The sequence below is a fragment of the Protopterus annectens genome, chromosome 2.part2 (genome assembly GCF_019279795.1).
Source record: "Protopterus annectens isolate FY-2018-M chromosome 2.part2, PAN1.0, whole genome shotgun sequence".
NCBI lineage: Eukaryota > Metazoa > Chordata > Ceratodontiformes > Protopteridae > Protopterus > Protopterus annectens.
Window position 1 is genome coordinate 613528390 of NC_056730.1, and position 15000 is coordinate 613543389.

Genomic DNA, 15000 nt, shown 5'->3' on the forward strand with positions numbered 1-15000 from the left:
TTTATATTACCTATTGTAGTCCTGATGAGGCCATATTTTTTCTGTAAACATTTCATCTTTGCAAAATAAAATCCATAAATGGCCAGATACAGAGGAACAGACCATAATTATAATTTAGGAAGGCATTGTGTATATGTATGTATGTATTTATTTATTTGTGTTGGTTTACTCAGAAAGTCTAACTGGGAAAAGTCTCTTTATAGTGAAGGCTTGCGGAGAAAAGTTCCATTATTATACAGAATTATAAATTACACAAAAACAGATATATATTATATGAATGAATTAATGAATTACACAATTGTAAAATGCAAATATAAGAATATTTACACAATTCAATTTGGTTCAATCGGGTATGCTTATTTGGTAGGCTAACATATACAATTTCATCTTGGTAAATAAAACAGAAAACAGAAATAGAAAGTGATAAAGTGGGAAGAACAGGAATACGTTGATACGCTTGGAGAAGATACGGGTGTGTTAAAGATAGTAGTAGGTTAAAAGGAAAAAAAATGGAAGAAAAGAAGAAGAAATGTTGTTAAGTCATCATATTTACAAGACAGAGGTTAACAGAGTGAGAAGAAGAGAGATGCAAGAATTGTGAAGAAAGATTACCAGGTGAATTGAACAGTGACACAATTTGTAAGAATATCTGCTTTCAGTTGTGTTTTTAATTGGTAGGGATATATGGTTTCCCAAAGAGGTAATGACAGGGAGTGCCAGAGTCAGGATACCTGAAAGGAGTTATTGGAAAAGTTGGTGCATGATAAAAAGCTTGCCAGTTGACCTAAGAGCATGGGGGAGTGGAATACTATGGGATGAAACAAGACAGAGAGGTGCATTTTTTTTGGAGACTGTAAAGTTTTCTGAGCTTGTTTCACCAGATAGAGTTTAAGGAAATTAAGGAATTCAGGCTAGTTCAGTTGGCTGTGTGCATTGCAACTGAGTCTGAGAGGGAGAGTTTTGTGACAAATTTGGCAATTTTGTTGGAAGTTTGTAATATAATTTTGAGCTGGGTACCTTGAAGATTAGATGGGATGTGGCTTATAAGAGGGTGGGGAGGATAGTGTAGTTGATATGCATTTCTTGATTGAATCAGTGAGGTGGGCTTTGGTTCTATAGGGCAAATGCAGTTTTGATGAGGTGTTTGGTGGCTTGTTATATCTGGAGGTCACATTTCTGATTATTGTCAATGATTAGCCCTAGAAATGTTGTGTGAGTTACAAATTAAATGAAAGTCCCATTTGTGGATATGAAACTAAAAGTAGGTGTGGTGTTTTGAAGGGTTTTGGGCTGAACAGCACTAATTTAATTTACTTATTTATTGACTTTAAGAACAAGGTTTGTGTCTTTAGGCCAATTAGAGATGAGGAAGAGGAATGTCAGTTTTGGGCTGAATTTCTTGGATGTTTCTGCAGAGCAGATATGGTAGTGCCACTGACATACAGAATGAAGGACGAATTACTACACTGTAAAAGTAAGTCCTCAATGGAAATGCAATATAGAATGGGGTTAAATATGAAACCCTGTAGGACTCCTACAAGTATGGGAAGAGGAGAGCAGAGGAAGTGTATTGCCACCATTTTATTCTTTGAGTTGCAATGGAGAGGTTGAAAAAAAACAGGAAAGACAGGAGATGGAGAGACCTAGTAGTGATAGCTTATGGAGGAGTTTCTGGTGATAGATTGTGCCATAAGCCTTAGAGAGATTAAGTAAGATTACAGACGCCAGGGATTTGTTATTACTGCAATGATAAATGGTATTCAGTAAAAATAGTAGTGAGGTATCTGTGGTGTGTGATGTGCAAAAGTCATGTTGGGATGAGGCTAGAAGATATGTAATTAAATAATTGTAATTGTATTCATTTTTCAATTACTTTAAAGAGTGGGGATAATGATAAAAATGGTTCTGCAGTTGATCATTTCACATATAAACCACCTTTACAAACAGGTATGATGTAGAAATTGAGGAATATTGTGTGTATGGAATGCAAGCTTGTAGGGCTCTGTTAATGAGAACAGCTACAGAGTAGACCATGGTATTCACTGCAGTTATACGGTATTCTGAGGGGAGATTATCAGAGGCTAATTTGTTAGGCTTCAATTTAGACAGATATGACCGTATTTTGGAGGTTATGATTGCATGGGAAGTAAATGTATTTTGGTTAACTGGAGTTGGGGCTTGATAAGAAGGTGTCACAGTTAATGAAATAAGAGTTGAAGGCACAGGCAGTGGCTTAGTCTGATAGGCTAAGATATGTGTCACGCTAGGATGGTTTACCAGGTTTGGGGAGATGAGATAGACTGGACCAATTTTTTTACTGATTTAGAGTGAGTTGTTGATGATTAGCAAAGTTTTTCTTATCAAGAATGATTTTTACTTTGGTTGCATTTCTCAGAGTACACTAGGATTAGAGACAAAAATATAATTTGTTAGTTTTCCATGTATTTCAAGCTTGATTACTTTGTTTCCTAAAATGATTTGTACTTTAATGATAGCCAAGGGGCAAGGCTGGATCTGAATCTTTCCCTTCTGCATGGGCCATGTGCATTTAGAATTTTTATAAATGTGTGTGTTAAAATGTAGTACAGTGTCAACAAGATGGAGAGTTTTTAGGATATTCCAGTCACAGAGTAATGGGGTTTCCTTGAAAAGTTCAGTATCAAACTTAGATCAGTTCCTTCTATGGTTAAATAAGATGAGTTTATGTTTTGGAGAGCGGCTGTGAATGGCTTGTGTGGAGTAGGTGTCGCTTAGAAACTCCTGCAGCATAGCCGACTGTGCAATGTTGTTGTGGATATTTGATAGGATCCAGTCAATTGTACTTTATTTTCCAGAAGATCTGTTAAGTCATGTAGGGGTATTGATAAACTGTGTGAAATTGTAAAGGTGGCAGAAATGAAAAGGTACACTGCATTTAGCAGCTGAGGAGTATGGGTTATAGGTGGTCCAGTTAATATTTGTGTTTCCTTGTATAATAGTTTCAAAGTGAAGATTTGAGAAGGCCCAGGATAGGATCTTCTCACTCTTGGATGCGTGTTAGTGCTTTGTTTTGGTGGAATGTAAAGACCGGTTATGTACAAACTTTTATGATTATAATACGTTTTAAAATGGATACTAACATTTCTGAATTATTGAAGTGGGGATTTTCAGTAGGATAGGTTAGAATATGTAGAGTATTTGAGAAAAGAATAGCCAAAACACCTGTTCATTTGAAATCTGCAAAATCATGCATATGGTGTAAGCAACATCTGTTTTAATGTGACTCTTCAAATACATGCAAGGGCAGTGGAAATATGGGTAATTCAAGTAGACATCTGAATGCGAGCAATATTCAGGGTTATAGTTATTGTACAACATTCTTGTTATCTTTTTGGTAACTGCAAGTCAGCCAAAAAAAAAAAAAACACAGAAATGTATGTCAGTTATGTTAATGACTGAGACTTAGAAGGACTGAAGGCTTGTTAATTAACTTGGGAAACCAAAGCAAAGTATATGCATTCAAAATAAAATTTACACAGGATTTGTTTGACTACAGTAAGAAAGCAGAATTCCATAATTTCGCTCAAACCTATGAACAGACAAGAATGGAGTCCGTATTACAAGGGGTGCAAGAGGAAGACGTCCGAAGAGCCATACAAATTCCAGAAGAAAATTCTGAAGCCAGCACAAAGGACTTAATAGTGAACTTATCGAAACATACTTTAACATCATTGGAGGTAATTGTTTTGAATAAAGGATTATCATTTATTCCTTCACAGTCTGTTGATGTAACTAATATTATAATTGACCTTAAGTGCTTTACTAGAAATGTAGCATTAGGCTTACTATACAATAATGATGATCAAGGTTTAATGAATAACAATGTCGGTGTATTTTCTAAATCATCAACTTTTATACCTCCACTACACAGTTATTTAGAATGTTTTGAAAAAGCATGTACTGCAGACTTATTAGCACTGTTTAATGATAGATCTCGTAAGCCAAAAACGCAGTTTTTTTAATTTAACTAGTAAAGAAAGACAAGCTTTAAATGAATTACAGCATAATGTAAATATTGTGATTAGGCCTGCGGATAAAGGAGGTGCCACTGTTTTATGAGAAAGAAGTAATTGACATGTTGTCTGAACAGACTACCTATAAGTGCCTAACTCCTATGGAATTGAATGTTTTAATTAAGAATGTATACACAGATTTATAGGATATGCTAATGTGCTCTATTATAGACAATGACCTTTACAAATATTTTCTCATTGAGAGACCATTAGTACCTATGTTTAGAGGTTTACCAAAGATTCATAAGAATCTACAAACACCACCTCTGAGACCCATAGTCTCAGGTAAAGGATGGTTAACTGAGAGCATCTCTATTTATATAGAGAAACAGTTAAAACATATTGTACAAACAACTACATCTATTCTTAGGGACACGCAACAGTTTTTAGAAGCACTAACTATGTTAAACAATGATGGGCTCTTGATGGAAACAGACTACCTAGTAACCCTGGATGTAAAGTCCCTATTTACATGTATACCCAATGATGTAGGTCTAGAATATTTAAGGTTGTACCTAATTCAGAAAGATATAACAAGAGATGAAATAATTAAGATTATAATGTTATTGGAAATAATTTTGAATAATAATGTTTTCATATTTGCTGATAAGTATTTCTTGCAAACAACAGGAGTGGCAATGGGCACCCCATGTGCCAACTCATATGCAAATTTAGTACTTGCTTACTGGGAGCATACCTACATTCTACAACATACTGTTTTTTCTAAATATATTAGACTCTATAAGAGATTTGTGGATGACCTCTTTTTGATTTGGGGAGGAGACCATGAATCACTTAATGATTTTATTACCTATATAAATGGCACCACTAGCTTTTTAACATTAACTAGTAACTGCTCAAATGATTCTATAGAGTTTCTAGATGTATTGATTTCAAAAGATAGAGATAAGATACATACATCTATCTATAGGAAACCCTGTCGAAGAAATGCCTTCTTACATAGAACCAGTATGCATCCCCCACATATATATAAGAATGTGGTAAAGAATCAGGCATTAAGATGCTCAAGGTTAACTAGTAAACAGGAAATTTTTGAAAAAGCCTTATTAGACACAGAAAAGGATTTATCAGACAGGGGTTATAATAAAAAAGATTTAGAGAATCTAAATTATGTGGATCGAACAGGTAAAGGACGTCCATATATAGAAGGTGCTGAACAACAGAATAATAACATGGCAGTTCAACAGAAAAGAAACAACAAGATTGGAAAAAGAGTCAATATTCCTTATACTAACTGTAATAGAATGATAACAGATGTTATTAGAAAGAACTGGGGAATTTTGACCTTAGATGAAGAGATTAGTAAGATAGTAGGTCAACATCCGAGCTTCAGCTATAAGAACACTAGGTCCTTGAAGAGACTACTATGTTATGAGCACAAACAGACTAGAACACTTTCAGTAAAAAAGGGAACTTTTCCTTGTTACAATTGTAACCAGTGTCAATATATATATAATAGAAATACTTTCATACATCCAGACACACAAGTATGTTATGAGTTTGATTTCTATGCTAGTTGTGCTTCCAGAAATGTTGTTTATTTAGGTGTTTGTCAGAAATGCAATATGTATTATGTTGGTAAAACAAATAGAACATTAAGAGAGAGAATTAGGGAGCACTTATATGCCATAAGCAAAGAGAATGAGACCAATGCCCAAGCCAAACATGTGATTCATAATGATACCATACATAAATTTAAGTTCATGGTTTTAGAACTGATATATACCACCACAAGGCTAGGAAATTTAAGTAACTTTACTGAAAAAGAAGCGAACAGATTTATAATCAGACTACAAGCTGATATTAGACATGGTCTTAATGATAAAGTTTCTTTAAAACCCTTTTTGAAAGACAGACCACTGAGACACTAACAACACTGCTCTTTCCATATAGTTCTTCAGTTGCATATACTAGCTCCTCTCATTTAAGTATACATATTGCACTTAATTCATACAGATTTTCACTATATACTCTCACATACACACTTATGCGATTTCTATATACACATATAAGCATACACATACTTTTTATACACATTTTTTATATCTACATTCTCACACACATACAATATTTCCATCATATATTATATTTACTTCATATGATCAAATATGTATTCACATATACGTGCATATATATATTTTATATTTTTTATATATTTTTTATATATTTATATATTTTTATATATGTGTATGTATATATTTCTACATATATTCTTCATACATACTCATTCATACATGTATATATATATATATATATATATATATATATATATATATATATATACTTTTATACACATATGTTTACACATAACATCGAGGTATACATTGAGTTACACATGAGTATACAGATATGGATGTGTATATGTATGTATTTTTAACATTTTTATATTTATATGTTTATGTATTTGTATATTTCTATGTTTCTATATGAATTTTTATGTATGTCTGTTTGCATATATTTTATCATTATTATTTTTAGAGCCTTAGGGAAACTCACAGTAGACTGCTAGTTTTATTAGACAACTTTATCAGTCAACAACTGTTTTTGTAAAGATTTCTCTAATGACAAGGAAATTAGATGCTGAAAATTAGAATTAATTAGCTAATTAACCTTCAGAGATTTCATTGGCTTAAGAAAGGGTTAGGCAGAGATATAATGGAGATTTTTACTCTTTATTTTTATTAAAGTCTGAAGAAGCGCCCTGTGAGGCGTGAAAGTGCTTACTCTCTACAAATAAAGGATACATCAGCTTTTTGAGTTGGCTTCGATTGTCGTGGTGTGCTTCTAATCTCTTTTTTCTACTGGATTTATAACTTTATTTTGGAGGCACTTCACCCCTCAAGTATACATTTATTTCAAGAATTCCATAATTGCCATGATCTTAATATTTACATTGAAGTTTTGTAGCATTTGTGTTTAGTATATACATAGGGTGCTTCTCTGTCATTATTAAAAAAATGGAATGCAAGAAACAGTAGCTGCATTCAGAGAGTTGTCACTGTGCAAGTAGTCCAAGTTAATATTATAAGCATGGTATTAAAGTAAGACTACGCATATGTTCATTTATTTTTGAGTCTACAATTTCCCAACCATTGTCTTTAATATTAGGCTAGTTGTTGCGTCTTTCGGCTTTTCCTGGTCAGGGGTCGCCACAGCGGAACTCCAGTCCGCTAATGATTGGCAGTTGATTTTTACATGCTGAGTTGCCAGCCCTGATGCACAACCTTCAGTGAAGGTACACCCATTCACGCATGTCTCCACGCAGAAGACGCTCTAGCTGAGAATCGAACCGGACAGAGTCTTACTGTGAGGCGACAACGCTACTGCAGCACCACCACCGTGGATCTTTAATAGTAGGCTAATAAATTAAAAAATATGGTAAGTTTGTGTTAAACATCCATTGTTTTTTTCCTGGAAAGATTATATTGCATGATTAAATTACTGATATTTAATATAAAGTATGGTATTATAAAATAAGTGCTGATTATACAATAAGTTTGTTTTAAACATCCATTGTTTTTTTCCTGGAAGGATTATATTGCATGATTAAATTACTGATATTTAATATAAAGTATGGTATTAAAATGAGTGCTGATTATACAATGTCTTTATCAGGTTTTGTATGGTAGAATAGAATATGATATGTGATCATCCACTCATTCTCTGATAATCATTCTATCCTGTACAGGGTCACAGCACAACCATAGCCTATCCCAGCAAGCAACAGAAGTAAGGCAAAGAGCTAATCATTTAAGTGATGCCAATCACTCACATAGTCACAAACATACATACACACACACACACACACACACACACACACACACACACACACTTACTGCAGGTACCTTTACAGGCTATTTAAAGGATTCACACTAAAAGTGCATGGCAAACAATGCAGGCCCATACATATGCAAAAGCTTTAGACGTAAAACTACAGCAAAGTACTCAGCACAAAGGTAGATGGAAAACTCAGGAAAACAGTAAAGCAATGTGTTTCGGCTTCTCCTTTTAGGGGGTCATCACAGCGGATCACCAGTCTGCAGATTTATTGGCAGTGGGGTTTTTATGGTGTTGAGTTGTTAGCCTGGCACCCAACCTTCAAAGAAGGTACACACACACACACACACACACACACACACACACACACACACACACACACACACACACACACACACGCACACATACGCGTGCACACACGTGCACACACGCGCACGCGCACACACACACACACACACACACACACACACACACACACACACACACACACACACACACACACACACACACACACACACACACACACATGCACACACGTGCACACACGCGCGCACGCACACACACACACACACACACACACACACACACACACACACACACACACATACACACACACATGCACACACACACCACCTACTGCATGTCTTTAAAACTCAATCGACTGCAGGGAGGATATGCAGACTCTGTACAGAAGGCACTCCAGCTGAGAATAGAACCAGAGAACCTCTTGCTGTGAGGTGACAAAGCTAACTGCTGCACCTTACCTCAGGAAAACACTAAAACACTGAAAAAAGTGGTATAGTCCCTTCATTTATTTCAATGAGATATTGCACGACTTCCATCAATTCATTATAGTGTCATTTTTTGGTGCCTTTTCGTATTTAAATTCAACATACTGGTGTTTATAACAGATTTTGCTGATGGAAATGCTGTGGATATTGAAACCATTTAATTTCCTTGGATTTCTATTGATTGGAATAAATTAAAGAATCATACCAGCTTTTCCAGCGTTTTCCAGTTTTTTTGGGACACCTTTGTGCTGAACATTTTGCTGTGATTTCCTATTTTAGAGGATTGCCAGTTCCATAAATTCTGAATGTGGGAAGAATCTGGATGTATCTAATTTATTTTAGCATTTACATTCATGAATGAATATCCTCCAAAGCTGTTTTTGAAAATGGCTTAAAAATATGAGGTTAAGAAAAATGTGGCTGAAGGGTTTAGCCTGTTAAGTGTTAAGAGGACGTATTCAGTACATTATGTTAACATTTTAGTTAATGCTATATGAAAGCTCAGTGATTCAGAATCAGGTAAATCTGATCTAAGCATGGATAATTTACTTGCCTGGTTACTTAACTCTTTGTATCATTAAGTAATTGATCCCTCCATTAAGAGATTATTATCCAATTAATTGTTGTTTGTCAAAATAACCAAGTGAGCCATTTTCCTTGCATTTTGTAAGATCCTGTTGCCAGTTGCCTGCTGATTTAGTTAGCCAACATTTATAAAAACACATTTTAGTGATTTAGTCATGTTTGATTCAGAAAGTCATAATATTAGACATGTCAGTGCCAATATCAGATTAATAATATGTATTGTTCCAAAATAAAGTATGACTGTAAGGAAGAATATAAGATAATGGGATAAATGGCTGAAAATCACTGTAGAAGTTATGTTTATTTTCAACAAATTAATTGAATTCTGCTTTTCTTCATGGTATGAAGATTTTTCAATATTGTCAATATGTAACAATTGTAGAAAATATTTAAAAAGGTTGAGGGTGCATGATCTACATGGGGAATGTGGGAGGCTTTGCAATAAATATAAGAAAATATGCTTATTTTATGAATTTCAGATTTAACAGCAAATGTAGCTTAATTCAGGGGAAACAGTTTTCATCTAGTCAAGATCTAATGTATATTATTGGTTGACCATGGAGTCTTAATGTGTTTAATATAGATCCTTTTCAAAGTCAAAGTTTTGGGCAATTTTTGCTCCTAGCCTTTGTAGCTTCAAAAAGGTTAGATTGCAAATCTGCTTTCAGTAAAACACAGAGGGGTTCTTTTCTACAAAATGTTTTACATTTTTGTCCTAGGAACTGTGTCCTGAATTGTATATACTTTCTTTCTTTCTTTCTTTCTTTCTTTCTTTCTTTCTTTCTTTCTTTCTTTCTGTGTCCTGAATTGTATATACTTTCTTTCTTTCTTTCTTTCTTTCTTTCTTTCTTTCTTTCTTTCTTTCTTTCTTTCTTTCATGTCCCTACCTCAACATTTAAAAGAAAAAAGTACTTTTTTAAGCATTATTTTAATAGGTGAAGCTACAGTACAACAATGCATTTCTATCCTTATAGTTTAATTTTTACAATTGTGAAAAATGCTAGCTACATAGGTTCATAGGTTCATAGGTTCATACTAGGCTATCTGCCCGAGGGCATTTACAAGCCTAGCCCATAGTTTTGTGGCTTACGCCACCCCTTTAGTATGGGGAACTATACCCATTATTTTGCTGTACCTCTGTCGAGCAGTGACACTGAGGTAATCCCTGGGGTATATCTGCGATCTCCCATCCATTGGTCAAGATTTCTCTTGAACAAGGCCAGCGAGGTGCTCTGCCTCACATATACCGGGATTTTATTCCACAGTTTTGCTTTAAGCTGAAGGTTTTGGAAATACTGCAGTTAGGGTATTTCTTTATATTTAAAACAGTACTATAATTCCAAATCATTGTATGACAGTTAAGGACTACAAAGGGATCATGAGTAAAACTTGAATGGAACAGGAACCCCTATCAGGCATTCATACTAATCTGTTCCCTTTATGAAAACAAAGATACACACAGATGTAATCTGAATAGGTTTATAGACACACTTGCTCACTGCCACTTGCTGTAAATAGCAAGTGCCCTGACTCCCACTAGCCCGATCCTAGTTAATTACACTGCCTTCCTACCAGCTGAACTTAGTGTACTGCATAGCCCTAGCAGAACCCTAACTCTAATACTAAAACTCTCTCCCAGTCCCAACCTGTAACTATAGTACTTTCTTTCTTAGCCCTACAGTCCCAATTGAGAAACATAAAGCTCCGCTCACCCAGAATAAGCTTCCTGATCCCTCCCTAACCCTAAAGCTCTACTTCTCCTCCTTAAGCCTAAACTTCTCTCCTACTCCTAAACTAAAATCTCTTGTCTCACTTCCTAACCCCCCAACCCTAAAACCTAATGATCCCTCCTCCTTAAACCTAAATCACCCTGCAGATAGCTGCCCAAAAGTATGACCCCCACACTCTCTCTGCAAGTCTGCTGGCCTTTCCATGCTTAAACCCAGCTACTATGTACGAATGAGATATAACCGCTCTATTCTCTCCGTACCAATACTGCCCCTAGCCCGAACATGTAGTCACATATCCACATAAGCTACAAGAAGCTTGAGGCCCTGACTGTGAAAAAGTGGTCTTCAAGTACCTGGGGCTCATATACAGGCAGTAGTCCCAATTTAAGCCATATCAAGACTAATGATTAATCTGTAGTGCAATATAATAATGAAAATCCTTCTATTCAGCTAATTCATATCAATATAACACAATGCTCTAAGTGACAGTTTTTTAACTTTAATATATTCAGCTGTAGTTAAACTATTTATATACTTGTCTGTAGTGAGCTCCATATGAGCAGAAAAACAAAGCAATCAACAGCCTTTATCCTTCAAATATTCAGCTCCTCACTAACAGAAACACACACATGCTGATCTGACCTTAGACATAAAACTTGCAACAACCGTAACACCTAAAATAGCACTACCTAGGGCTGCTGGACTAAAACTAAACAAACAGTCCATTCCTTGAGGCTCTATACAACAAGTTATAACATTTTGTTATTTAAAGCTTTATATAGGAAGAGCCCGTCTCCATTTCTGTGAATAACATTTCCCCATTATATGATAGGCTATTCCTTCTCATGAATATCTACATTCATGCAACCATACATTCTATTATTATCCTCTGTCACACTCTTGGCTCAAATTAAGGTAAATGTTACTCTTCAGACTGCAAGATTACCTGAAATTTGAACTAATAATGTACCATCTTTTAGGCCCTCCACATCAGTGGGGTAACCACTAGCTATAACTGTATCTCTGTTTTAAGGCTCTCAGACTATATTACAGCAGTCAAGTTAAAAGAAATGCTAAGGTCATGTGATATTTTCCAGAAGTTAACAACAGCCACAATACACCCGCCTCTTCTAGACAGACAGACAGTGAGATATATGAGTCTGATGAATTATAACTTCTTTACAAAGTGCAAAAGTATGCCTCCAGATTTGATATAGTGCCCTTTCAGCCTCCATTCCACTAATAAACCAGATCTCTACCCAGAAAACCAGTTTCCAGTCCCTCCCTCTCCAAAGAGACAGCAAGTAGAGTGCAAGGAGAAACATCTAAGCCTGTCTGGGAGGTGTGACCTACAAATACAAGTGCAATATGTTTTTGGTAAACATTTTACATAGTGCATGTTTCCCCAAATTTACTTTTTATCCATTTCTAGCAAGCTAGACCTTAAAATATTCTTCCATGATTGCCAGAATGCTATACTTTAGGGGGTGATCACGAATACAGCATTTTTGCTGTCCAGGACAAACAACCCTTTGATGGGCTCTTCTTAGCTAGACACTGACATAATAACGAGTAAGTTTTGAACACTCCATCACTGTGTCATGACTGGCATATCTGTAGGTACCTTTGGAAGTCCTTTTGTCAGGTAGCAAGTTTTTCTTTATTTCCTGTTTCCATTCCATGTTCTGACTAACCTCTAAATATCTCTGACAAGTCTGGTTCTAAAGCCTGTAAATAATCTTCTTAATGCTGTCCAAATTGCTGCGGCATGTGTCCCAGCAATGACAGAAGCTCATTTAAACCAACCATCCTTAAGTCCCTATCTTAGCATCCAACAGAAGGGATCCAGATACAGCTCAATGCCTTTCTGGGCCATTTTATAATTTATCATCACCAAAAAAATCTAGATGCCAAAATTTGCATAATGTTTGCCTTAACATAAATATTTATATCAGAGATCCAAAAACATCCTACTAGTTCTTCTCCCAAATGTGACTTTTTGACACAAGACAGGGCTTATGTCACCTCTAAAAGAAATCTAAACCTAGTTTCTTCCCCCTTTGTAGCAAGTTTCCCGGTGAGCCATAATCCAAAGAACTAAAATACAAGCATTTGTGAAAAGTCCCATTCCTCTCCCTGTCTAAATGCCTCTGGTCTAATGGTAAGACAAGGGACTTCCAAGTGAAACATACATGACTTTCTTTGAAGTCACTTAGGTCAGAATGGGGAATAATTTACATTTGTCAGTTAAACCTAATTTAGTCACTTATGTGTCTGCACTATTTTGTTTATGTAATTTTGGAAGTAAGGATCTTTTCCCCTAAGGTTAAGCAATCTTAGAATTAGTTTATTTAGAAAAAAAATAAAGTGCCCATCTGAAGATTTCTTTGTCTGGATCTCTCTCTCTCTCTCTCTCTCTCTCTCTCTATATATATATATATATATATATATATGGTTCCCTATCAGAAGCCTGAAACACTATAAGCCTGAAAATCAAAATCCTGAAAACTATAGACTGAAAGTTCAAAATCCTGAAAGACCAAAATCCTGAAACTCAAAATCCCGAAAACACAAATAATGCTAATATGTCACTATAAAGACACTAATATCTACCAACTGACCCTGACCCTAACCCTAACCCTAAGGTCCGTCACTATCGCACACTCACCTGACCCGCGCCCTAATCCTAACTCACTTAAACCGCCCCTAACCCCAATATTTGTCACTACTGCATACATGCCTAACCTGCGCCCTAACCCTAACTCACTTAAACCGCCCCTAACCCTAACATAAAACCAACCGCACACTTACCTGAACCCAATGCATGACCCAACACCACAGGGCTAACAATAGCAAAGCCACAATGACGTCAGTATGTCCATTTTGTGTTTTCAGGATTTTGAGTTTCAGGATTTTGGTCTTTCAGGATTTTGAACTTTCAGTCTATAGTTTTCAGGATTTTGATTTTCAGGCTTATAGTGTTTCAGGCTTTTGATAGGGAACCATATATATATATATATATATATATATATATATATATATATATATATAGTACATCTTATTTTAATTTTATCAAAACTCCAGTTTGCAATAACATTTAAAACTGAGAAATAAATATGCTGAGTTCTGATAGTATACAAGCAAAATACACTTATGAGTTTGATATTTGGTAAGTTTGAAACCAGAACCTGACCCATGTTGAGGTACATTTATACTTATATGACACAAAAATGAGCACTCTAATGGTTATATAGCCATCCTGCTGACCCTTTCTGATATAGGATTATGTATGTCAAACAGCGATTTTTTTCTCAAAAATACCCAAATGTAATACAGAAAGACACCAATAAAATTGCGTTATTTTCATTTCTAGCCCATCTTCAAGCTATCAGTATCATCTACTAAAGAAACTACTTTTGCCCCAGTAACCCTGACCCTGTGTGTAAAATGGGAAACAGGGGATGAGGATGGATGGATGAACTGGGAGAGCATCCCTATTGCTTAACAGTTTACTTTTCAGAATAATAAATGTACCTTCCCACTTTTTTAAAAAATACCTTATCCCAAAGGACCCAGGGCACTCCTTATGAAACAGTGGTAACAGCATCATGGACCTAATAAGACTCAGCTCATCTTGTGGTGAAAGTGCATTTAATAAAATTAGGCCAGCTTTGTGGAACAGTATCAGTGCTGCTGCAAGACCTGAAAATCCAATGGACTCTTTCAAAAACAAAAGTCACAACTCTGTACTCTCCTGTACATCAAGCAGCTAGTACCTTATGCCTAGAACTGAGTTGACTATTTTTCTGATAGAGTTCTGATTATACAACTGATCCAGTTATTATAGGTTCATAGGTTCATAGGTAGGTACTAGGCTATCGGCCCAAGGGCCTATGCAAGCCTAGCCAACAAGGTTTCCTGGCTTACGCCACCCAAGAAAGTTATTTTCCTGTGCCACTGATGAGCAGAGACACAGAAGTGATCCCCGGGGTGTATTTCCTATTTCCCATCCACTCATCAAGATTTTTCTTGAAGAGTGCTAAT

The 15000-nt window shown here is 35.7% G+C and overlaps 1 protein-coding gene across 1 annotated transcript in view; it reads right to left on the bottom strand.

Moving 5' to 3' along the window:
• Window positions 1-15000, bottom strand: part of LOC122795744 (kazal-type serine protease inhibitor domain-containing protein 1-like) — a 224150-nt gene that overhangs the window by 84502 nt on the left and 124648 nt on the right. The window lies entirely within an intron of this gene.